A 27027-nucleotide genomic window follows, 5' to 3' on the forward strand; every position below is an offset into this window, starting at 1 on the left:
TGATCTTAGCCAAAAGGCCGAGAAGCGATAGGATGCATGGTTGCTCTGCAACACCAGGCAACAATTGCGGCTAGAAACCACGTAGCGAGTTTCAATTGCAAAAGGGCATGTGATTATCGTTGAGTACTATTCGAATTCAAGCATACATATAAACGCCATGCAGTAAAGGCTTTAACCATTTCTTACCTGATCAATGAATTTATATATATATGCAAATTCATGATATTACATGGTTTCATTCATGAGTAGTGAATATGTAACTGGCGGCAAAGTGGTAAACAGACTCGCGTGGCGTTTCACGAATTCGCTCCTGGCCAGGGAGTATAGCGCTTAACTCTAATACATAAACCTCCATTTGTCATGTGTCTTAAGGTAGCTACAGCTTTTGAAAAGTACAATAACGAATTAAAAGTGCAAGGGGCCTGTTACGCCAACGCTCGTCAAAAAATATAAATAGGAGACGTTCTCTCTCTGATACCATAACAGAAAACGAACAGCACTATTACGCGCCAACTATTCCATTTTTGTATATATATCACGACTTTTTCACATCTAACACTTTGCTTGATACATCGTTTTCACAAACCGGAGACGAGGCGAAGCGAGGCAGGGCTGGGTGGCGAGAGGCTAGAGGCTAGAGAGAGGCGAGAGGCGAGAGGCGAGAGAGAGGCGAGAGACGAGAGACGAGAGACGAGAGACGAGAGACGAGAGACGAGAGACGAGAGACGAGAGACGAGAGACGAGAGACGAGAGAGACTAGAGACTAGAGACGAGAGACGAGAGACGAGAGACGAGAGACGTGACGTGATGCCATGCCATGCCATGCCATGCCATGCCATTCAATGCCTTGTGATTCAATACCATGCAGTTCAATGCGATGCGATGCAATGACATGCGATTCGATGCCATGCGAGGCGAGGCGAGGCGATGCATCATCTAACATAACGGGATTCCCTGGAAAACGACTCTGTTGTTGAATGAACAACAAAGTTAAGATATAAGAAGATGTAAGTAATTCGAGAAGTCTGAGTACTGTAGGTACTATAGCAAATTCATTGCTTAATATATGTGAATGTGTAAGGAATCCATCCATCGCTTTTACCGAGTATACAAATACTCGTCATTGTTGGTGTTTAGGGAGGTAAATGAAGTATTGCAAAGCTAATTACGAAACTAGCTTTCACAATGACATTTGGTGGTTGGTCGCTTTGCAAATTATAGTAGATTCTATATCAATTTTATTCGTTATTTTACGTGAATGAATGTGTGCCTGCATACATTGCCTAAATAAAGAATGTAAATATACGTCGGTGGTGTTTAGAGGGGTGAATGAAGCATTTGAAATCTAAATAGGAAACTAGCATTCAAATGGAGAGGGGTGAGAGTGCAGGTGCGCTTGAACTTGGGTGGGTTCTGGGTTTCATTGACGTATATATTACAGGTGAATGTGTGCATCGAATGCTCGATTGAAGTATATAAATACACATTGTTAGTGTGTATTGAGGTAAATGATGGATTGTAAAGCTAATCAAGACACTGGAATTCACTTTGAGGCTAGTGGCTGGCCGGCTGGCAGGCAAGCGTGGAAGTGGCAAACGATCGTTGAGTTGCCGTGTAAAACCACACCAAAGCAACACCTCCCTCCATCTCAAGTCGAATTTCGTCTTTATTACGCATTGGTACATTCCAGCAATGGTAAATTAAATAGATAAACGTCTAATCTTGATGTATGTATGAATATAATTTCGCCGTCAGAGCCGACTAAGGAATTCCGAGTGATATACACACACACTCCTCCCTCCCTCCCTCCCTCCCTCACAAGGGAGAGTGAGTAATTCTGTAAAAAAAAGAAGAGCATGCCAACAATGGGTAACTATTATAGTTAGGTTCTCGATCATAGTAAACCCGTTGATTTAGAGTTTATTTGCACAATGACTACGTCATATTAGATGCCATTTAAATACCAAATCCAGTTCTCCACTAAATGCAGACACAAGTCTAACACTATTCAACCCATCTCTACCAGCCTTTTCATAACAAACCACTAAGCTATCTAAACCAGTTTCCACACTTATATAAATAGAGAAAAACTTCACCCTATATAACCTATCTCAGAAAACAAACAAAATCAATTAATATTGCACTAACTGGCAACCCCCCCCCCCATTCATAAAATCAACTTCTTTCCTTCCCACCAACCATCGTATTTCTTTGCTCGCACATAATCTTTAATCTAAAGTTATTAAATGATATTACTCACCTCACTCTCTCCTTCCTTCTTCTCCTTCCTTCCTTCCTTCCTTCCTTCCTTCCTTCCTTCCTTCCCTCTAACTCGTTGCAGTTGTTCAGCTTCGACCCATCAAACCCGGACTCGACTGACTCACTTCTGCTGCTCGTTCCAAGGCTTTTTCCTCATACGATGTTGGCTGGTGTGAAGTAATTACTGCAATTCAAATTAACACGATTCATTAATGTACATAACCAATTAACATAATCGTCTCCTACTTGATTTTGACTAGTTGATAGGGTTGTTTTTGGTCTCCCCGAAGGGAGTGGACCGATCCCAGAGGTACTGCAATACCGGGCCGATCCGCGGCAAAGGTGGAGCAAGCTCCTAGCACTTCGCCATGTTGCAAAAATCAGTTTAATATCGAGGATCCCACATGGGGATCGTATCAGATATTAAGCTGATAAGAACAGATACTACACTTTGATCTTAGCCAAAAGGCCGAGAAGCGATAGGATGCATGGTTGCTCTGCAACACCAGGCAACAATTGCGGCTAGAAACCACGTAGCGAGTTTCAATTGCAAAAGGGCATGTGATTATCGTTGAGTACTATTCGAATTCAAGCATACATATAAACGCCATGCAGTAAAGGCTTTAACCATTTCTTACCTGATCAATGAATTTATATATATATGCAAATTCATGATATTACATGGTTTCATTCATGAGTAGTGAATATGTAACTGGCGGCAAAGTGGTAAACAGACTCGCGTGGCGTTTCACGAATTCGCTCCTGGCCAGGGAGTATAGCGCTTAACTCTAATACATAAACCTCCATTTGTCATGTGTCTTAAGGTAGCTACAGCTTTTGAAAAGTACAATAACGAATTAAAAGTGCAAGGGGCCTGTTACGCCAACGCTCGTCAAAAAATATAAATAGGAGACGTTCTCTCTCTGATACCATAACAGAAAACGAACAGCACTATTACACGCCAACTATTCCATTTTTGTATATATATCACGACTTTTTCACATCTAACACTTTGCTTGATACATCGTTTTCACAAACCGGAGACGAGGCGAAGCGAGGCAGGGCTGGGTGGCGAGAGGCTAGAGGCTAGAGGCTAGAGGCGAGAGGCGAGAGGCGAGAGGCGAGAGGCGAGAGACGAGGACGAGAGACGAGAGACGAGAGACGAGAGACGAGAGACGAGAGACGAGAGACGAGAGACGAGAGAGAGACGAGAGACGAGAGACGAGAGACGAGAGACGAGAGACTAGAGACTAGAGACGAGAGACGAGAGACGAGAGACGAGAGAGAGAGACGTGATGCCATGCCATGCCATGCCATGCCATGCCATTCAATGCCTTGTGATTCAATACCATGCAGTTCAATGCGATGCGATGCAATGACATGCGATTCGATGCCATGCGAGGCGAGGCGAGGCGATGCATCATCTAACATAACGGGATTCCCTGGAAAACGACTCTGTTGTTGAATGAACAACAAAGTTAAGATATAAGAAGATGTAAGTAATTCGAGAAGTCTGAGTACTGTAGGTACTATAGCAAATTCATTGCTTAATATATGTGAATGTGTAAGGAATCCATCCATCGCTTTTACCGAGTATACAAATACTCGGTCATTGTTGGTGTTTAGGGAGGTAAATGAAGTATTGCAAAGCTAATTACGAAACTAGCTTTCACAATGACATTTGGTGGTTGGTCGCTTTGCAAATTATAGTAGATTCTATATCAATTTTATTCGTTATTTTACGTGAATGAATGTGTGCCTGCCTAAATAAAGAATGTAAATATACGTCGGTGGTGTTTAGAGGGGTGAATGAAGCATTTGAAATCTAAATAGGAAACTAGCATTCAAATGGAGAGGGGTGAGAGTGCAGGTGCGCTTGAACTTGGGTGGGTTCTGGGTTTCATTGACGTATATATTACAGGTGAATGTGTGCATCGAATGCTCGATTGAAGTATATAAATACACATTGTTAGTGTGTATTGAGGTAAATGATGGATTGTAAAGCTAATCAAGACACTGGAATTCACTTTGAGGCTAGTGGCTGGCCGGCTGGCAGGCAAGCGTGGAAGTGGCAAACGATCGTTGAGTTGCCGTGTAAAACCACACCAAAGCAACACCTCCCTCCATCTCAAGTCGAATTTCGTCTTTATTACGCATTGGTACATTCCAGCAATGGTAAATTAAATAGATAAACGTCTAATCTTGATGTATGTATGAATATAATTTCGCCGTCAGAGCCGACTAAGGAATTCCGAGTGATATACACACACACTCCTCCCTCCCTCCCTCCCTCCCTCACAAGGGAGAGTGAGTAATTCTGTAAAAAAAAGAAGAGCATGCCAACAATGGGTAACTATTATAGTTAGGTTCTCGATCATAGTAAACCCGTTGATTTAGAGTTTATTTGCACAATGACTACGTCATATTAGATGCCATTTAAATACCAAATCCAGTTCTCCACTAAATGCAGACACAAGTCTAACACTATTCAACCCATCTCTACCAGCCTTTTCATAACAAACCACTAAGCTATCTAAACCAGTTTCCACACTTATATAAATAGAGAAAAACTTCACCCTATATAACCTATCTCAGAAAACAAACAAAATCAATTAATATTGCACTAACTGGCAACCCCCCCCCCCATTCATAAAATCAACTTCTTTCCTTCCACACCAACCATCGTATTTCTTTGCTCGCACATAATCTTTAATCTAAAGTTATTAAATGATATTACTCACCTCACTCTCCTTCTTTCTCCTTCTTTCTCCTTCCTTCCTTCCTTCCTTCCTTCCTTCCTTCCTTCCTTCCCTCTAACTCGTTGCAGTTGTTCAGCTTCGACCCATCAAACCCGGACTCGACTGACTCACTTCTGCTGCTCGTTCCAAGGCTTTTTCCTCATACGATGTTGGCTGGTGTGAAGTAATTACTGCAATTCAAATTAACACGATTCATTAATGTACATAACCAATTAACATAATCGTCTCCTACTTGATTTTGACTAGTTGATAGGGTTGTTTTTGGTCTCCCCGAAGGGAGTGGACCGATCCCAGAGGTACTGCAATACCGGGCCGATCCGCGGCAAAGGTGGAGCAAGCTCCTAGCACTTCGCCATGTTGCAAAAATCAGTTTAATATCGAGGATCCCACATGGGGATCGTATCAGATATTAAGCTGATAAGAACAGATACTACACTTTGATCTTAGCCAAAAGGCCGAGAAGCGATAGGATGCATGGTTGCTCTGCAACACCAGGCAACAATTGCGGCTAGAAACCACGTAGCGAGTTTCAATTGCAAAAGGGCATGTGATTATCGTTGAGTACTATTCGAATTCAAGCATACATATAAACGCCATGCAGTAAAGGCTTTAACCATTTCTTACCTGATCAATGAATTTATATATATATGCAAATTCATGATATTACATGGTTTCATTCATGAGTAGTGAATATGTAACTGGCGGCAAAGTGGTAAACAGACTCGCGTGGCGTTTCACGAATTCGCTCCTGGCCAGGGAGTATAGCGCTTAACTCTAATACATAAACCTCCATTTGTCATGTGTCTTAAGGTAGCTACAGCTTTTGAAAAGTACAATAACGAATTAAAAGTGCAAGGGGCCTGTTACGCCAACGCTCGTCAAAAAATATAAATAGGAGACGTTCTCTCTCTGATACCATAACAGAAAACGAACAGCACTATTACGCGCCAACTATTCCATTTTTGTATATATATCACGACTTTTTCACATCTAACACTTTGCTTGATACATCGTTTTCACAAACCGGAGACGAGGCGAAGCGAGGCAGGGCTGGGTGGCGAGAGGCTAGAGGCGAGAGGCGAGAGGCGAGAGGCGAGAGGCGAGAGGCGAGAGGCGAGAGACGAGAGACGAGAGACGAGAGACGAGAGACGAGAGACGAGAGACGAGAGACGAGAGACGAGAGACGAGAGACGAGAGACGAGAGACGAGAGACGAGAGACGAGAGACGAGAGACGAGAGACGAGAGACTAGAGACGAGAGACGAGAGACGAGAGACGAGAGACGTGACGTGATGCCATGCCATGCCATGCCATGCCATGCCATTCAATGCCTTGTGATTCAATACCATGCAGTTCAATGCGATGCGATGCAATGACATGCGATTCGATGCCATGCGAGGCGAGGCGAGGCGATGCATCATCTAACATAACGGGATTCCCTGGAAAAACGACTCTGTTGTTGAATGAACAACAAAGTTAAGATATAAGAAGATGTAAGTAATTCGAGAAGTCTGAGTACTGTAGGTACTATAGCAAATTCATTGCTTAATATATGTGAATGTGTAAGGAATCCATCCATCGCTTTTACCGAGTATACAAATACTCGGTCATTGTTGGTGTTTAGGGAGGTAAATGAAGTATTGCAAAGCTAATTACGAAACTAGCTTTCACAATGACATTTGGTGGTTGGTCGCTTTGCAAATTATAGTAGATTCTATATCAATTGTATTCGTTATTTTACGTGAATGAATGTGTGCCTGCATACATTGCCTAAATAAAGAATGTAAATATACGTCGGTGGTGTTTAGAGGGGTGAATGAAGCATTTGAAATCTAAATAGGAAACTAGCATTCAAATGGAGAGGGGTGAGAGTGCAGGTGCGCTTGAACTTGGGTGGGTTCTGGGTTTCATTGACGTATATATTACAGGTGAATGTGTGCATCGAATGCTCGATTGAAGTATATAAATACACATTGTTAGTGTGTATTGAGGTAAATGATGGATTGTAAAGCTAATCAAGACACTGGAATTCACTTTGAGGCTAGTGGCTGGCCGGCCTGGCAGGCAAGCGTGGAAGTGGCAAACGATCGTTGAGTGCCGTGTAAAACCACACCAAAGCAACACCTCCCTCCATCTCAAGTCGAATTTCGTCTTTATTTACGCATTGGTACATTCCAGCAATGGTAAATTAAATAGATAAACGTCTAATCTTGATGTATGTATGAATATAATTTCGCCGTCAGAGCCGGACTAAGGAATTCCGAGTGATATACACACACACTCCTCCCTCCCTCCCTCCCTCCCTCACAAGGGAGAGTGAGTAATTCTGTAAAAAAAGGAAGGAGCATGCCAACAATGGGTAACTATTATAGTTAGGTTCTCGATCATAGTAAACCCGTTGATTTAGAGTTTATTTGCACAATGACTACGTCATATTAGATGCCATTTAAATACCAAAATCCAGTTCTCCACTAAATGCAGACACAAGTCTAACACTATTCAACCCATCTCTACCAGCCTTTTCATAACACACCACTAAGCTATCTAAACCAGTTTCCACACTTATATAAATAGAGAAAAAACTTCACCATATATAACCTATCTCAGAAAACAAACAAATCAATTAATATTGCACTAACTGGCAAACCCCCCCCCCCATTTCATAAAATCAACTTCTTTCCTTCCACACCAACCATCGTATTTCTTTGCTCGCACATAATCTTTAATCTAAAGTTATTAAATGATATTCTCACCTCACTCTCCTTCTTTCTCCTTCTTTCTCCTTCCTTCCTTCCTTCCTTCCTTCCTTCCTTCCTTCCTTCCTTCCCTCTAACTCGTTGCAGTTGTTCAGCTTCGACCCATCAAACCCGGACTCGACTGACTCACTTCTGCTGCCTCGTTCCAAGGCTTTTCCTATACGATGTTGGCTGGTGTGAAGTAATTACTGCAATTCAAATTAACATGATTCATTAATGTACATAACCAATTAAACATAATCGTCTCCTACTTGATTTTGACTAGTTGATAGGGTGTTTTTGGTCTCCCCGAAGGGAGTGGACCGATCCCAGAGGTACTGCAATACCGGGCCGATCCGCGGCAAAGGTGGAGCAAGCTCCTAGCACTTCGCCATGTTGCAAAAATCAGTTTAATATCGAGGATCCCACATGGGGATCGTATCAGATATTAAGCTGATAAGAACAGATAACCACTTTGATCTTAGCCAAAAGGCCGAGAAGCGATAGGATGCATGGTTGCTCTGCAACACCAGGCAACAATTGCGGCTAGAAACCACGTAGCGAGTTTCAATTGCAAAAGGGCATGTGATTATCGTTGAGTACTATTCGAATTCAAGCATACATATAAACGCCATGCAGTAAAGGCTTTAAACCATTTCTTACCTGATCAATGAATTTATATATATATGCAAATTCATGATATTACATGGTTTCATTCATGAGTAGTGAATATGTAACTGGCGGCAAAGTGGTAAACAGACTCGCGTGGCGTTTCACGAATTCGCTCCTGGCCAGGGAGTATAGCGCTTAACTCTAATACATAAACCTCCATTTGTCATGTGTCTTAAGGTAGCTACAGCTTTTGAAAAGTACAATAACGAATTAAAAGTGCAAGGGGCCTGTTACGCCAACGCTCGTCAAAAAATATAAATAGGAGACGTTCTCTCTCTGATACCATAACAGAAAACGAACAGCACTATTACGCGCCAACTATTCCATTTTTGTATATATATCACGACTTTTTTCACATCTAACACTTTGCTTGATACATCGTTTTCACAAACCGGAGACGAGGCGAAGCGAGGCAGGGCTGGGTGGCGAGAGGCTAGAGGCGAGAGGCGAGAGGCGAGAGGCGAGAGGCGAGAGGCGAGAGGCGAGAGACGAGAGACGAGAGACGAGAGACGAGAGACGAGAGACGAGAGACGAGAGACGAGAGACGAGAGACGAGAGACGAGAGACGAGAGACGAGAGACGAGAGACGAGAGACGAGAGACGAGAGACGAGAGACGAGAGACTAGAGACGAGAGACGAGAGACGAGAGACGAGAGACGTGACGTGATGCCATGCCATGCCATGCCATGCCATGCCATTCAATGCCTTGTGATTCAATACCATGCAGTTCAATGCGATGCGATGCAATGACATGCGATTCGATGCATGCGAGGCGAGGCGAGGCGATGCATCATCTAACATAACGGGATTCCCCTGGAAAACGACTCTGTTGTTGAATGAACAACAAAGTTAAGATATAAGAAGATGTAAGTAATTCGAGAAGTCTGAGTACTGTAGGTACTATAGCAAATTTCATTGCTTAATATATGTGAATGTGTAAGGAATCCATCATCGCTTTTACCGAGTATACAAATACTCGGTCATTGTTGGTGTTTAGGGAGGTAAATGAAGTATTGCAAAGCTAATTACGAAACTAGCTTTCACAATGACATTTGGTGGTTGGTCGCTTTGCAAAATTATAGTAGATTCTATATCAATTTTATGTCGTTATTTTACGTGAATGGAATGTGTGCCTGCATACATTGCCTAAATAAAGAATGTAAATATACGTCGGTGGTGTTTAGAGGGGTGAATGAAGCATTTGAAATCTAAATAGGAAACTAGCATTCAAATGGAGAGGGGTGAGAGTGCAGGTGCGCTTGAACTTGGGTGGGTTCTGGGTTTCATTGACGTATATATTACAGGTGAATGTGTGCATCGAATGCTCGATTGAGTATATAAATACACATTGTTAGTGTGTATTGAGGTAAATGATGGATTGTAAAGCTAATCAAGACACTGGAATTCACTTTGAGGCTAGTGGCTGGCCGGCTGGCAGGCAAGCGTGGAAGTGGCAAACGATCGTTGAGTTGCCGTGTAAAACCACACCAAAGCAACACCTCCCTCCATCTCAAGTCGAATTTCGTCTTTATTACGCATTGGTACATTCCAGCAATGGTAAATTAAATAGATAAACGTCTAATCTTGATGTATGTATGAATATAATTTCGCCGTCAGAGCCGACTAAGGAATTCCGAGTGATATACACACACACTCCTCCCTCCCTCCCTCCCTCCCTCACAAGGGAGAGTGAGTAATTCTGTAAAAAAAGGAAGAGCATGCCAACAATGGGTAACTATTATAGTTAGGTTCTCGATCATAGTAAACCCGTTGATTTAGAGTTTATTTGCACAATGACTACGTCATATTAGATGCCATTTAAATACCAAATCCAGTTCTCCACTAAATGCAGACACAAGTCTAACACTATTCAACCCATCTCTACCAGCCTTTTCATAACAAACCACTAAGCTATCTAAACCAGTTTCCACACTTATATAAATAGAGAAAAACTTCACCCTATATAACCTATCTCAGAAAACAAACAAAATCAATTAATATTGCACTAACTGGCAACCCCCCCCCCATTCATAAAATCAACTTCTTTCCTTCCACACCAACCATCGTATTTCTTTGCTCGCACATAATCTTTAATCTAAAGTTATTAAATGATATTACTCACCTCACTCTCCTTCTTTCTCCTTCTTTCTCCTTCCTTCCTTCCTTCCTTCCTTCCTTCCTTCCTTCCTTCCTTCCCTCTAACTCGTTGCAGTTGTTCAGCTTCGACCCATCAAACCCGGACTCGACTGACTCACTTCTGCTGCTCGTTCCAAGGCTTTTTCCTCATACGATGTTGGCTGGTGTGAAGTAATTACTGCAATTCAAATTAACATGATTCATTAATGTACATAACCAATTAACATAATCGTCTCCTACTTGATTTTGACTAGTTGATAGGGTTGTTTTGGTCTCCCCGAAGGGAGTGGACCGATCCCAGAGGTACTGCAATACCGGGCCGATCCGCGGCAAAGGTGGAGCAAGCTCCTAGCACTTCGCCATGTTGCAAAAATCAGTTTAATATCGAGGATCCCACATGGGGATCGTATCAGATATTAAGCTGATAAGAAACAGATACTACACTTTGATCTTAGCCAAAAGGCCGAGAAGCGATAGGATGCATGGTTGCTCTGCAACACCAGGCAACAATTGCGGCTAGAAACCACGTAGCGAGTTTCAATTGCAAAAGGGCATGTGATTATCGTTGAGTACTATTCGAATCAAGCATACATATAAACGCCATGCAGTAAAGGCTTTAACCATTTCTTACCTGATCAATGAATTTATATATATATGCAAATTCATGATATTACATGGTTTCATTCATGAGTAGTGAATATGTAACTGGCGGCAAAGTGGTAAACAGACTCGCGTGGCGTTTCACGAATTCGCTCCTGGCCAGGGAGTATAGCGCTTAACTCTAATACATAAACCTCCATTTGTCATGTGTCTTAAGGTAGCTACAGCTTTTGAAAAGTACAATAACGAATTAAAAGTGCAAGGGGCCTGTTACGCCAACGCTCGTCAAAAAATATAAATAGGAGACGTTCTCTCTCTGATACCATAACAGAAAACGAACAGCACTATTACGCGCCAACTATTCCATTTTTGTATATATATCACGACTTTTTCACATCTAACACTTTGCTTGATACATCGTTTTCACAAACCGGAGACGAGGCGAAGCGAGGCAGGGCTGGGTGGCGAGAGGCTAGAGGCGAGAGGCGAGAGGCGAGAGGCGAGAGGCGAGAGGCGAGAGGCGAGAGACGAGAGACGAGAGACGAGAGACGAGAGACGAGAGACGAGAGACGAGAGACGAGAGACGAGAGACGAGAGACGAGAGACGAGAGACGAGAGACGAGAGACGAGAGACGAGAGACGAGAGACGAGAGACGAGAGACTAGAGACGAGAGACGAGAGACGAGAGACGAGAGACGTGACGTGATGCCATGCCATGCCATGCCATGCCATGCCATTCAATGCCTTGTGATTCAATACCATGCAGTTCAATGCGATGCGATGCAATGACATGCGATTCGATGCCATGCGAGGCGAGGCGAGGCGATGCATCATCTAACATAACGGGATTCCCTGGAAAACGACTCTGTTGTTGAATGAACAACAAAGTTAAGATATAAGAAGATGTAAGTAATTCGAGAAGTCTGAGTACTGTAGGTACTATAGCAAATTCATTGCTTAATATATGTGAATGTGTAAGGAATCCATCCATCGCTTTTACCGAGTATACAAATACTCGGTCATTGTTGGTGTTTAGGGAGGTAAATGAAGTATTGCAAAGCTAATTACGAAACTAGCTTTCACAATGACATTTGGTGGTTGGTCGCTTTGCAAATTATAGTAGATTCTATATCAATTTTATTCGTTATTTTACGTGAATGAATGTGTGCCTGCATACATTGCCTAAATAAAGAATGTAAATATACGTCGGTGGTGTTTAGAGGGGTGAATGAAGCATTTGAAATCTAAATAGGAAACTAGCATTCAAATGGAGAGGGGTGAGAGTGCAGGTGCGCTTGAACTTGGGTGGGTTCTGGGTTTCATTGACGTATATATTACAGGTGAATGTGTGCATCGAATGCTCGATTGAAGTATATAAATACACATTGTTAGTGTGTATTGAGGTAAATGATGGATTGTAAAGCTAATCAAGACACTGGAATTCACTTTGAGGCTAGTGGCTGGCCGGCTGGCAGGCAAGCGTGGAAGTGGCAAACGATCGTTGAGTTGCCGTGTAAAACCACACCAAAGCAACACCTCCCTCCATCTCAAGTCGAATTTCGTCTTTATTACGCATTGGTACATTCCAGCAATGGTAAATTAAATAGATAAACGTCTAATCTTGATGTATGTATGAATATAATTTCGCCGTCAGAGCCGACTAAGGAATTCCGAGTGATATACACACACACTCCTCCCTCCCTCCCTCCCTCCCTCACAAGGGAGAGTGAGTAATTCTGTAAAAAAGGAAGAGCATGCCAACAATGGGTAACTATTATAGTTAGGTTCTCGATCATAGTAAACCCGTTGATTTAGAGTTTATTTGCACAATGACTACGTCATATTAGATGCCATTTAAATACCAAATCCAGTTCTCCACTAAATGCAGACACAAGTCTAACACTATTCAACCCATCTCTACCAGCCTTTTCATAACAAACCACTAAGCTATCTAAACCAGTTTCCACACTTATATAAATAGAGAAAAACTTCACCCTATATAACCTATCTCAGAAAACAAACAAAATCAATTAATATTGCACTAACTGGCAACCCCCCCCCCCATTCATAAAATCAACTTCTTTCCTTCCACACCAACCATCGTATTTCTTTGCTCGCACATAATCTTTAATCTAAAGTTATTAAATGATATTACTCACCTCACTCTCCTTCTTTCTCCTTCTTTCTCCTTCCTTCCTTCCTTCCTTCCTTCCTTCCTTCCTTCCTTCCTTCCTTCCTTCCCTCTAACTCGTTGCAGTTGTTCAGCTTCGACCCATCAAACCCGGACTCGACTGACTCACTTCTGCTGCTCGTTCCAAGGCTTTTTCCTCATACGATGTTGGCTGGTGTGAAGTAATTACTGCAATTCAAATTAACATGATTCATTAATGTACATAACCAATTAACATAATCGTCTCCTACTTGATTTTGACTAGTTGATAGGGTTGTTTTTGGTCTCCCCGAAGGGAGTGGACCGATCCCAGAGGTACTGCAATACCGGGCCGATCCGCGGCAAAGGTGGAGCAAGCTCCTAGCACTTCGCCATGTTGCAAAAATCAGTTTAATATCGAGGATCCCACATGGGGATCGTATCAGATATTAAGCTGATAAGAACAGATACTACACTTTGATCTTAGCCAAAAGGCCGAGAAGCGATAGGATGCATGGTTGCTCTGCAACACCAGGCAACAATTGCGGCTAGAAACCACGTAGCGAGTTTCAATTGCAAAAGGGCATGTGATTATCGTTGAGTACTATTCGAATTCAAGCATACATATAAACGCCATGCAGTAAAGGCTTTAACCATTTCTTACCTGATCAATGAATTTATATATATATGCAAATTCATGATATTACATGGTTTCATTCATGAGTAGTGAATATGTAACTGGCGGCAAAGTGGTAAACAGACTCGCGTGGCGTTTCACGAATTCGCTCCTGGCCAGGGAGTATAGCGCTTAACTCTAATACATAAACCTCCATTTGTCATGTGTCTTAAGGTAGCTACAGCTTTTGAAAAGTACAATAACGAATTAAAAGTGCAAGGGGCCTGTTACGCCAACGCTCGTCAAAAATATAAATAGGAGACGTTCTCTCTCTGATACCATAACAGAAAACGAACAGCACTATTACGCGCCAACTATTCCATTTTTGTATATATATCACGACTTTTTCACATCTAACACTTTGCTTGATACATCGTTTTCACAAACCGGAGACGAGGCGAAGCGAGGCAGGGCTGGGTGGCGAGAGGCTAGAGGCGAGAGGCGAGAGGCGAGAGGCGAGAGGCGAGAGGCGAGAGGCGAGAGACGAGAGACGAGAGACGAGAGACGAGAGACGAGAGACGAGAGACGAGAGACGAGAGACGAGAGACGAGAGACGAGAGACGAGAGACGAGAGACGAGAGACGAGAGACGAGAGACGAGAGACGAGAGACGAGAGACGAGAGACTAGAGACGAGAGACGAGAGACGAGAGACGAGAGACGTGACGTGATGCCATGCCATGCCATGCCATGCCATGCCATTCAATGCCTTGTGATTCAATACCATGCAGTTCAATGCGATGCGATGCAATGACATGCGATTCGATGCCATGCGAGGCGAGGCGAGGCGATGCATCATCTAACATAACGGGATTCCCTGGAAAACGACTCTGTTGTTGAATGAACAACAAAGTTAAGATATAAGAAGATGTAAGTAATTCGAGAAGTCTGAGTACTGTAGGTACTATAGCAAATTCATTGCTTAATATATGTGAATGTGTAAGGAATCCATCCATCGCTTTTACCGAGTATACAAATACTCGGTCATTGTTGGTGTTTAGGGAGGTAAATGAAGTATTGCAAAGCTAATTACGAAACTAGCTTTCACAATGACATTTGGTGGTTGGTCGCTTTGCAAATTATAGTAGATTCTATATCAATTTTATTCGTTATTTTACGTGAATGAATGTGTGCCTGCATACATTGCCTAAATAAAGAATGTAAATATACGTCGGTGGTGTTTAGAGGGGTGAATGAAGCATTTGAAATCTAAATAGGAAACTAGCATTCAAATGGAGAGGGGTGAGAGTGCAGGTGCGCTTGAACTTGGGTGGGTTCTGGGTTTCATTGACGTATATATTACAGGTGAATGTGTGCATCGAATGCTCGATTGAAGTATATAAATACACATTGTTAGTGTGTATTGAGGTAAATGATGGATTGTAAAGCTAATCAAGACACTGGAATTCACTTTGAGGCTAGTGGCTGGCCGGCTGGCAGGCAAGCGTGGAAGTGGCAAACGATCGTTGAGTTGCCGTGTAAAACCACACCAAAGCAACACCTCCCTCCATCTCAAGTCGAATTTCGTCTTTATTACGCATTGGTACATTCCAGCAATGGTAAATTAAATAGATAAACGTCTAATCTTGATGTATGTATGAATATAATTTCGCCGTCAGAGCCGACTAAGGAATTCCGAGTGATATACACACACACTCCTCCCTCCCTCCCTCCCTCCCTCCCTCACAAGGGAGAGTGAGTAATTCTGTAAAAAAAGGAAGAGCATGCCAACAATGGGTAACTATTATAGTTAGGTTCTCGATCATAGTAAACCCGTTGATTTAGAGTTTATTTGCACAATGACTACGTCATATTAGATGCCATTTAAATACCAAATCCAGTTCTCCACTAAATGCAGACACAAGTCTAACACTATTCAACCCATCTCTACCAGCCTTTTCATAACAAACCACTAAGCTATCTAAACCAGTTTCCACACTTATATAAATAGAGAAAAACTTCACCCTATATAACCTATCTCAGAAAACAAACAAAATCAATTAATATTGCACTAACTGGCAACCCCCCCCCCATTCATAAAATCAACTTCTTTCCTTCCACACCAACCATCGTATTTCTTTGCTCGCACATAATCTTTAATCTAAAGTTATTAAATGATATTACTCACCTCACTCTCCTTCTTTCTCCTTCCTTCCTTCCTTCCTTCCTTCCTTCCTTCCTTCCTTCCTTCCTTCCTTCCTTCCTTCCTTCCTTCCTTCCTTCCTTCCCTCTAACTCGTTGCAGTTGTTCAGCTTCGACCCATCAAACCCGGACTCGACCGACTCACTTCTGCTGCTCGTTCCAAGGCTTTTTCCTCATACGATGTTGGCTGGTGTGAAGTAATTACTGCAATTCAAATTAACACGATTCATTAATGTACATAACCAATTAACATAATCGTCTCCTACTTGATTTTGACTAGTTGATAGGGTTGTTTTTGGTCTCCCCGAAGGGAGTGGACCGATCCCAGAGGTACTGCAATACCGGGCCGATCCGCGGCAAAGGTGGAGCAAGCTCCTAGCACTTCGCCATGTTGCAAAAATCAGTTTAATATCGAGGATCCCACATGGGGATCGTATCAGATATTAAGCTGATAAGAACAGATTTAATTTTTTATTGACGAATGTTTTACATATTGCTTACAATAGCCTTGTGTCTTCACAAGGGTGCATGGGTACATAGTTACATTGGTGTGCATAGAATACAATATACATTTTCATACATATGTTGTTAAGGGATCCGAGAAGCGATAGGATGCATGGTTGCTCTGCAACACCAGGCAACAATTGCGGCTAGAAACCACGTAGCGAGTTTCAATTGCAAAAGGGCATGTGATTATCGTTGAGTACTATTCGAATTCAAGCATACATATAAACGCCATGCAGTAAAGGCTTTAACCATTTCTTACCTGATCAATGAATTTATATATATATGCAAATTCATGATATTACATGGTTTCATTCATGAGTAGTGAATATGTAACTGGCGGCAAAGTGGTAAACAGACTCGCGTGGCGTTTCACGAATTCGCTCCTGGCCAGGGAGTATAGCGCTTAACTCTAATACATAAACCTCCATTTGTCATGTGTCTTAAGGTAGCTACAGCTTTTGAAAAGTATAATAACGAATTAAAAGTGCAAGGGGCCTGTTACGCCAACGCTCGTCAAAAAATATAAATAGGAGACGTTCTCTCTCTGATACCATAACAGAAAACGAACAGCACTATTACGCGCCAACTATTCCATTTTTGTATATATATCACGACTTTTTCACATCTAACACTTTGCTTGATACATCGTTTTCACAAACCGGAGACGAGGCGAAGCGAGGCAGGGCTGGGTGGCGAGAGGCGAGAGGCTAGAGGCTAGAGGCTAGAGGCGAGAGGCGAGAGGCGAGAGGCGAGAGGCGAGAGGCGAGAGGCGAGAGGCGAGAGGCGAGAGACGAGAGACGAGAGACGAGAGACGAGAGACGAGAGACGAGAGACGAGAGACGAGAGACGAGAGACGAGAGACGAGAGACGAGAGACGAGAGACGAGAGACTAGAGACTAGAGACTAGAGACTAGAGACTAGAGACGAGAGACGAGAGACGAGAGACGAGAGACGTGACGTGATGCCATGCCATGCCATTCAATGCCTTGTGATTCAATACCATGCAGTTCAATGCGATGCGATGCGATGCGATGCAATGACATGCGATTCGATGCCATGCGAGGCGAGGCGAGGCGATGCATCATCTAACATAACGCGATTCCCTGGAAAACGACTCTGTTGTTGAATGAACAACAAAGTTAAGATATAAGAAGATGTAAGTAATTCGAGAAGTCTGAGTACTGTAGGTACTATAGCAAATTCATTGCTTAATATATGTGAATGTGTAAGGAATCCATCCATCGCTTTTACCGAGTATACAAATACTCGCTCATTGTTGGTGTTTAGGGAGGTAAATGAAGTATTGCAAAGCTAATTACGAAACTAGCTTTCACAATGACATTTGGTGGTTGGTCGCTTTGCAAATTATAGTAGATTCTATATCAATTTTATTCGTTATTTTACGTGAATGAATGTGTGCCTGCATACATTGCCTAAATAAAGAATGTAAATATACGTCGGTGGTGTTTAGAGGGGTGAATGAAGCATTTGAAATCTAAATAGGAAACTAGCATTCAAATGGAGAGGGGTGAGAGTGCAGGTGCGCTTGAACTTGGGTGGGTTCTGGGTTTCATTGACGTATATATTACAGGTGAATGTGTGCATCGAATGCTCGATTGAAGTATATAAATACACATTGTTAGTGTGTATTGAGGTAAATGATGGATTGTAAAGCTAATCAAGACACTGGAATTCACTTTGAGGCTAGTGGCTGGCCGGCTGGCAAGCGTGGAAGTGGCAAACGATCGTTGAGTTGCCGTGTAAAACCACACCAAAGCAACACCTCCCTCCATCTCAAGTCGAATTTCGTCTTTATTACGCATTGGTACATTCCAGCAATGGTAAATTCAATAGATAAACGTCTAATCTTGATGTATGTATGAATATAATTTCGCCGTCAGAGCCGACTAAGGAATTCCGAGTGATATACACACACACTCCTCCCTCCCTCCCTCCCTCCCTCACTCACAAGGGAGAGTGAGTAATTCTGTAAAAAAAGAAGAGCATGCCAACAATGGGTAACTATTATAGTTAGGTTCTCGATCATAGTAAACCCGTTGATTTAGAGTTTATTTGCACAATGACTACGTCATATTAGATGCCATTTAAATACCAAATCCAGTTCTCCACTAAATGCAGACACAAGTCTAACACTATTCAACCCATCTCTACCAGCCTTTTCATAACAAACCACTAAGCTATCTAAACCAGTTTCCACACTTATATAAATAGAGAAAAACTTCACCCTATATAACCTATCTCAGAAAACAAACAAAATCAATTAATATTGCACTAACTGGCAACCCCCCCCCCCATTCATAAAATCAACTTCTTTCCTTCCACACCAACCATCGTATTTCTTTGCTCGCACATAATCTTTAATCTAAAGTTATTAAATGATATTACTCACCTCACTCTCCTTCTTTCTCCTTCCTTCCTTCCTTCCTTCCTTCCTTCCTTCCTTCCTTCCTTCCTTCCTTCCTTCCTTCCTTCCTTCCTTCCTTCCTTCCCTCTAACTCGTTGCAGTTGTTCAGCTTCGACCCATCAAACCCGGACTCGACCGACTCACTTCTGCTGCTCGTTCCAAGGCTTTTTCCTCATACGATGTTGGCTGGTGTGAAGTAATTACTGCAATTCAAATTAACACGATTCATTAATGTACATAACCAATTAACATAATCGTCTCCTACTTGATTTTGACTAGTTGATAGGGTTGTTTTTGGTCTCCCCGAAGGGAGTGGACCGATCCCAGAGGTACTGCAATACCGGGCCGATCCGCGGCAAAGGTGGAGCAAGCTCCTAGCACTTCGCCATGTTGCAAAAATCAGTTTAATATCGAGGATCCCACATGGGGATCGTATCAGATATTAAGCTGATAAGAACAGATTTAATTTTTTATTGACGAATGTTTTACATATTGCTTACAATAGCCTTGTGTCTTCACAAGGGTGCATGGGTACATAGTTACATTGGTGTGCATAGAATACAATATACATTTTCATACATATGTTGTTAAGGGATCTTTATTTACATTGTGCCGTCTGCCATTAAAAAACTCAAAACAGATGTAATATACAAATTGATATTCTGAAATGAGAAAAAGGTACAGACATGTAAAACTAGTATTGTCGAGCGCCTGTGATGTGCTCTATGTACATCATCCGTGACCACCGGATGGTGTCGCTCACGCATAGCCTCCTGAACAGCCTCTGACTTTGATCTTAGCCAAAAGGCCGAGAAGCGATAGGATGCATGGTTGCTCTGCAACACCAGGCAACAATTGCGGCTAGAAACCACGTAGCGAGTTTCAATTGCAAAAGGGCATGTGATTATCGTTGAGTACTATTCGAATTCAAGCATACATATAAACGCCATGCAGTAAAGGCTTTAACCATTTCTTACCTGATCAATGAATTTATATATATATGCAAATTCATGATATTACATGGTTTCATTCATGAGTAGTGAATATGTAACTGGCGGCAAAGTGGTAAACAGACTCGCGTGGCGTTTCACGAATTCGCTCCTGGCCAGGGAGTATAGCGCTTAACTCTAATACATAAACCTCCATTTGTCATGTGTCTTAAGGTAGCTACAGCTTTTGAAAAGTATAATAACGAATTAAAAGTGCAAGGGGCCTGTTACGCCAACGCTCGTCAAAAAATATAAATAGGAGACGTTCTCTCTCTGATACCATAACAGAAAACGAACAGCACTATTACGCGCCAACTATTCCATTTTTGTATATATATCACGACTTTTTCACATCTAACACTTTGCTTGATACATCGTTTTCACAAACCGGAGACGAGGCGAAGCGAGGCAGGGCTGGGTGGCGAGAGGCGAGAGGCTAGAGGCTAGAGGCTAGAGGCGAGAGGCGAGAGGCGAGAGGCGAGAGGCGAGAGGCGAGAGGCGAGAGGCGAGAGGCGAGAGACGAGAGACGAGAGACGAGAGACGAGAGACGAGAGACGAGAGACGAGAGACGAGAGACGAGAGACGAGAGACGAGAGACGAGAGACGAGAGACGAGAGACGAGAGACTAGAGACTAGAGACTAGAGACTAGAGACTAGAGACGAGAGACGAGAGACGAGAGACGAGAGACGTGACGTGATGCCATGCCATGCCATTCAATGCCTTGTGATTCAATACCATGCAGTTCAATGCGATGCGATGCGATGCGATGCAATGACATGCGATTCGATGCCATGCGAGGCGAGGCGATGCATCATCTAACATAACGCGATTCCCTGGAAAACGACTCTGTTGTTGAATGAACAACAAAGTTAAGATATAAGAAGATGTAAGTAATTCGAGAAGTCTGAGTACTGTAGGTACTATAGCAAATTCATTGCTTAATATATGTGAATGTGTAAGGAATCCATCCATCGCTTTTACCGAGTATACAAATACTCGCTCATTGTTGGTGTTTAGGGAGGTAAATGAAGTATTGCAAAGCTAATTACGAAACTAGCTTTCACAATGACATTTGGTGGTTGGTCGCTTTGCAAATTATAGTAGATTCTATATCAATTTTATTCGTTATTTTACGTGAATGAATGTGTGCCTGCATACATTGCCTAAATAAAGAATGTAAATATACGTCGGTGGTGTTTAGAGGGGTGAATGAAGCATTTGAAATCTAAATAGGAAACTAGCATTCAAATGGAGAGGGGTGAGAGTGCAGGTGCGCTTGAACTTGGGTGGGTTCTGGGTTTCATTGACGTATATATTACAGGTGAATGTGTGCATCGAATGCTCGATTGAAGTATATAAATACACATTGTTAGTGTGTATTGAGGTAAATGATGGATTGTAAAGCTAATCAAGACACTGGAATTCACTTTGAGGCTAGTGGCTGGCCGGCTGGCAAGCGTGGAAGTGGCAAACGATCGTTGAGTTGCCGTGTAAAACCACACCAAAGCAACACCTCCCTCCATCTCAAGTCGAATTTCGTCTTTATTACGCATTGGTACATTCCAGCAATGGTAAATTCAATAGATAAACGTCTAATCTTGATGTATGTATGAATATAATTTCGCCGTCAGAGCCGACTAAGGAATTCCGAGTGATATACACACACACTCCTCCCTCCCTCCCTCCCTCCCTCCCTCACTCACAAGGGAGAGTGAGTAATTCTGTAAAAAAAGAAGAGCATGCCAACAATGGGTAACTATTATAGTTAGGTTCTCGATCATAGTAAACCCGTTGATTTAGAGTTTATTTGCACAATGACTACGTCATATTAGATGCCATTTAAATACCAAATCCAGTTCTCCACTAAATGCAGACACAAGTCTAACACTATTCAACCCATCTCTACCAGCCTTTTCATAACAAACCACTAAGCTATCTAAACCAGTTTCCACACTTATATAAATAGAGAAAAACTTCACCCTATATAACCTATCTCAGAAAACAAACAAAATCAATTAATATTGCACTAACTGGCAACCCCCCCCCCCCATTCATAAAATCAACTTCTTTCCTTCCACACCAACCATCGTATTTCTTTGCTCGCACATAATCTTTAATCTAAAGTTATTAAATGATATTACTCACCTCACTCTCCTTCTTTCTCCTTCCTTCCTTCCTTCCTTCCTTCCTTCCTTCCTTCCTTCCTTCCTTCCTTCCTTCCTTCCTTCCTTCCTTCCTTCCTTCCTTCCCTCTAACTCGTTGCAGTTGTTCAGCTTCGACCCATCAAACCCGGACTCGACCGACTCACTTCTGCTGCTCGTTCCAAGGCTTTTTCCTCATACGATGTTGGCTGGTGTGAAGTAATTACTGCAATTCAAATTAACACGATTCATTAATGTACATAACCAATTAACATAATCGTCTCCTACTTGATTTTGACTAGTTGATAGGGTTGTTTTTGGTCTCCCCGAAGGGAGTGGACCGATCCCAGAGGTACTGCAATACCGGGCCGATCCGCGGCAAAGGTGGAGCAAGCTCCTAGCACTTCGCCATGTTGCAAAAATCAGTTTAATATCGAGGATCCCACATGGGGATCGTATCAGATATTAAGCTGATAAGAACAGATTTAATTTTTTATTGACGAATGTTTTACATATTGCTTACAATAGCCTTGTGTCTTCACAAGGGTGCATGGGTACATAGTTACATTGGTGTGCATAGAATACAATATACATTTTCATACATATGTTGTTAAGGGATCTTTATTTACATTGTGCCGTCTGCCATTAAAAAACTCAAAACAGATGTAATATACAAATTGATATTCTGAAATGAGAAAAAGGTACAGACATGTAAAACTAGTATTGTCGAGCGCCTGTGATGTGCTCTATGTACATCATCCGTGACCACCGGATGGTGTCGCTCACGCATAGCCTCCTGAACAGCCTCTGACTTTGATCTTAGCCAAAAGGCCGAGAAGCGATAGGATGCATGGTTGCTCTGCAACACCAGGCAACAATTGCGGCTAGAAACCACGTAGCGAGTTTCAATTGCAAAAGGGCATGTGATTATCGTTGAGTACTATTCGAATTCAAGCATACATATAAACGCCATGCAGTAAAGGCTTTAACCATTTCTTACCTGATCAATGAATTTATATATATATGCAAATTCATGATATTACATGGTTTCATTCATGAGTAGTGAATATGTAACTGGCGGCAAAGTGGTAAACAGACTCGCGTGGCGTTTCACGAATTCGCTCCTGGCCAGGGAGTATAGCGCTTAACTCTAATACATAAACCTCCATTTGTCATGTGTCTTAAGGTAGCTACAGCTTTTGAAAAGTATAATAACGAATTAAAAGTGCAAGGGGCCTGTTACGCCAACGCTCGTCAAAAAATATAAATAGGAGACGTTCTCTCTCTGATACCATAACAGAAAACGAACAGCACTATTACGCGCCAACTATTCCATTTTTGTATATATATCACGACTTTTTCACATCTAACACTTTGCTTGATACATCGTTTTCACAAACCGGAGACGAGGCGAAGCGAGGCAGGGCTGGGTGGCGAGAGGCGAGAGGCTAGAGGCTAGAGGCTAGAGGCGAGAGGCGAGAGGCGAGAGGCGAGAGGCGAGAGGCGAGAGGCGAGAGGCGAGAGGCGAGAGACGAGAGACGAGAGACGAGAGACGAGAGACGAGAGACGAGAGACGAGAGACGAGAGACGAGAGACGAGAGACGAGAGACGAGAGACGAGAGACGAGAGACGAGAGACTAGAGACTAGAGACTAGAGACTAGAGACTAGAGACGAGAGACGAGAGACGAGAGACGAGAGACGTGACGTGATGCCATGCCATGCCATTCAATGCCTTGTGATTCAATACCATGCAGTTCAATGCGATGCGATGCGATGCGATGCAATGACATGCGATTCGATGCCATGCGAGGCGAGGCGATGCATCATCTAACATAACGCGATTCCCTGGAAAACGACTCTGTTGTTGAATGAACAACAAAGTTAAGATATAAGAAGATGTAAGTAATTCGAGAAGTCTGAGTACTGTAGGTACTATAGCAAATTCATTGCTTAATATATGTGAATGTGTAAGGAATCCATCCATCGCTTTTACCGAGTATACAAATACTCGCTCATTGTTGGTGTTTAGGGAGGTAAATGAAGTATTGCAAAGCTAATTACGAAACTAGCTTTCACAATGACATTTGGTGGTTGGTCGCTTTGCAAATTATAGTAGATTCTATATCAATTTTATTCGTTATTTTACGTGAATGAATGTGTGCCTGCATACATTGCCTAAATAAAGAATGTAAATATACGTCGGTGGTGTTTAGAGGGGTGAATGAAGCATTTGAAATCTAAATAGGAAACTAGCATTCAAATGGAGAGGGGTGAGAGTGCAGGTGCGCTTGAACTTGGGTGGGTTCTGGGTTTCATTGACGTATATATTACAGGTGAATGTGTGCATCGAATGCTCGATTGAAGTATATAAATACACATTGTTAGTGTGTATTGAGGTAAATGATGGATTGTAAAGCTAATCAAGACACTGGAATTCACTTTGAGGCTAGTGGCTGGCCGGCTGGCAAGCGTGGAAGTGGCAAACGATCGTTGAGTTGCCGTGTAAAACCACACCAAAGCAACACCTCCCTCCATCTCAAGTCGAATTTCGTCTTTATTACGCATTGGTACATTCCAGCAATGGTAAATTCAATAGATAAACGTCTAATCTTGATGTATGTATGAATATAATTTCGCCGTCAGAGCCGACTAAGGAATTCCGAGTGATATACACACACACTCCTCCCTCCCTCCCTCCCTCCCTCCCTCACTCACAAGGGAGAGTGAGTAATTCTGTAAAAAAAGAAGAGCATGCCAACAATGGGTAACTATTATAGTTAGGTTCTCGATCATAGTAAACCCGTTGATTTAGAGTTTATTTGCACAATGACTACGTCATATTAGATGCCATTTAAATACCAAATCCAGTTCTCCACTAAATGCAGACACAAGTCTAACACTATTCAACCCATCTCTACCAGCCTTTTCATAACAAACCACTAAGCTATCTAAACCAGTTTCCACACTTATATAAATAGAGAAAAACTTCACCCTATATAACCTATCTCAGAAAACAAACAAAATCAATTAATATTGCACTAACTGGCAACCCCCCCCCCCCATTCATAAAATCAACTTCTTTCCTTCCACACCAACCATCGTATTTCTTTGCTCGCACATAATCTTTAATCTAAAGTTATTAAATGATATTACTCACCTCACTCTCCTTCTTTCTCCTTCCTTCCTTCCTTCCTTCCTTCCTTCCTTCCTTCCTTCCTTCCTTCCTTCCTTCCTTCCTTCCTTCCTTCCTTCCTTCCCTCTAACTCGTTGCAGTTGTTCAGCTTCGACCCATCAAACCCGGACTCGACCGACTCACTTCTGCTGCTCGTTCCAAGGCTTTTTCCTCATACGATGTTGGCTGGTGTGAAGTAATTACTGCAATTCAAATTAACACGATTCATTAATGTACATAACCAATTAACATAATCGTCTCCTACTTGATTTTGACTAGTTGATAGGGTTGTTTTTGGTCTCCCCGAAGGGAGTGGACCGATCCCAGAGGTACTGCAATACCGGGCCGATCCGCGGCAAAGGTGGAGCAAGCTCCTAGCACTTCGCCATGTTGCAAAAATCAGTTTAATATCGAGGATCCCACATGGGGATCGTATCAGATATTAAGCTGATAAGAACAGATTTAATTTTTTATTGACGAATGTTTTACATATTGCTTACAATAGCCTTGTGTCTTCACAAGGGTGCATGGGTACATAGTTACATTGGTGTGCATAGAATACAATATACATTTTCATACATATGTTGTTAAGGGATCTTTATTTACATTGTGCCGTCTGCCATTAAAAAACTCAAAACAGATGTAATATACAAATTGATATTCTGAAATGAGAAAAAGGTACAGACATGTAAAACTAGTATTGTCGAGCGCCTGTGATGTGCTCTATGTACATCATCCGTGACCACCGGATGGTGTCGCTCACGCATAGCCTCCTGAACAGCCTCTGACTTTGATCTTAGCCAAAAGGCCGAGAAGCGATAGGATGCATGGTTGCTCTGCAACACCAGGCAACAATTGCGGCTAGAAACCACGTAGCGAGTTTCAATTGCAAAAGGGCATGTGATTATCGTTGAGTACTATTCGAATTCAAGCATACATATAAACGCCATGCAGTAAAGGCTTTAACCATTTCTTACCTGATCAATGAATTTATATATATATGCAAATTCATGATATTACATGGTTTCATTCATGAGTAGTGAATATGTAACTGGCGGCAAAGTGGTAAACAGACTCGCGTGGCGTTTCACGAATTCGCTCCTGGCCAGGGAGTATAGCGCTTAACTCTAATACATAAACCTCCATTTGTCATGTGTCTTAAGGTAGCTACAGCTTTTGAAAAGTATAATAACGAATTAAAAGTGCAAGGGGCCTGTTACGCCAACGCTCGTCAAAAAATATAAATAGGAGACGTTCTCTCTCTGATACCATAACAGAAAACGAACAGCACTATTACGCGCCAACTATTCCATTTTTGTATATATATCACGACTTTTTCACATCTAACACTTTGCTTGATACATCGTTTTCACAAACCGGAGACGAGGCGAAGCGAGGCAGGGCTGGGTGGCGAGAGGCGAGAGGCTAGAGGCTAGAGGCTAGAGGCGAGAGGCGAGAGGCGAGAGGCGAGAGGCGAGAGGCGAGAGGCGAGAGGCGAGAGGCGAGAGACGAGAGACGAGAGACGAGAGACGAGAGACGAGAGACGAGAGACGAGAGACGAGAGACGAGAGACGAGAGACGAGAGACGAGAGACGAGAGACGAGAGACGAGAGACTAGAGACTAGAGACTAGAGACTAGAGACTAGAGACGAGAGACGAGAGACGA

General features: G+C 42.5%; 2 long non-coding RNA genes, 5 other non-coding genes and 4 pseudogenes across 7 annotated transcripts; all 11 read right to left on the reverse strand.

Moving 5' to 3' along the window:
• Nucleotides 1-2304: 2304 nt before the first annotated feature.
• LOC138362381 (uncharacterized) lies at nt 2305-7906 on the reverse strand. Its single transcript, XR_011227617.1, has 3 exons — nt 7771-7906; nt 5001-5188; nt 2305-2443 (listed from the first exon to the last, which is right to left on the reverse strand). It is a non-coding gene; the product is annotated as an uncharacterized lncRNA (long non-coding RNA).
• LOC138362383 (U2 spliceosomal RNA) lies at nt 2548-2740 on the reverse strand. Its single transcript, XR_011227618.1, has one exon. It is a non-coding gene; the product is annotated as a U2 spliceosomal RNA (small nuclear RNA).
• On the reverse strand, nt 5293-5485 carry LOC138362389 (U2 spliceosomal RNA). The gene has a single exon (XR_011227620.1). It is a non-coding gene; the product is annotated as a U2 spliceosomal RNA (small nuclear RNA).
• A 19-nt stretch (nt 7907-7925) lies between the features above and the next one.
• Nucleotides 7926-26166, reverse strand: LOC138362380 (uncharacterized). Its single transcript, XR_011227616.1, has 7 exons — nt 25347-26166; nt 22193-22414; nt 19043-19260; nt 16112-16329; nt 13320-13519; nt 10547-10738; nt 7926-7961 (listed from the first exon to the last, which is right to left on the reverse strand). It is a non-coding gene; the product is annotated as an uncharacterized lncRNA (long non-coding RNA).
• On the reverse strand, nt 8066-8257 carry LOC138362392 (U2 spliceosomal RNA). The gene has a single exon (XR_011227623.1). It is a non-coding gene; the product is annotated as a U2 spliceosomal RNA (small nuclear RNA).
• On the reverse strand, nt 10842-11035 carry LOC138362391 (U2 spliceosomal RNA). Its single transcript, XR_011227622.1, has one exon. It is a non-coding gene; the product is annotated as a U2 spliceosomal RNA (small nuclear RNA).
• LOC138362390 (U2 spliceosomal RNA) lies at nt 13624-13816 on the reverse strand. The gene has a single exon (XR_011227621.1). It is a non-coding gene; the product is annotated as a U2 spliceosomal RNA (small nuclear RNA).
• LOC138362384 (U2 spliceosomal RNA) lies at nt 16434-16613 on the reverse strand (annotated as a pseudogene).
• LOC138362385 (U2 spliceosomal RNA) lies at nt 19365-19544 on the reverse strand (annotated as a pseudogene).
• Nucleotides 22519-22698, reverse strand: LOC138362386 (U2 spliceosomal RNA; annotated as a pseudogene).
• LOC138362387 (U2 spliceosomal RNA) lies at nt 25669-25848 on the reverse strand (annotated as a pseudogene).
• Nucleotides 26167-27027: the final 861 nt, after the last annotated feature.

The sequence above is a fragment of the Procambarus clarkii genome, unplaced genomic scaffold (genome assembly GCF_040958095.1).
Source record: "Procambarus clarkii isolate CNS0578487 unplaced genomic scaffold, FALCON_Pclarkii_2.0 HiC_scaffold_1750, whole genome shotgun sequence".
Lineage (NCBI taxonomy): Eukaryota > Metazoa > Arthropoda > Malacostraca > Decapoda > Cambaridae > Procambarus > Procambarus clarkii.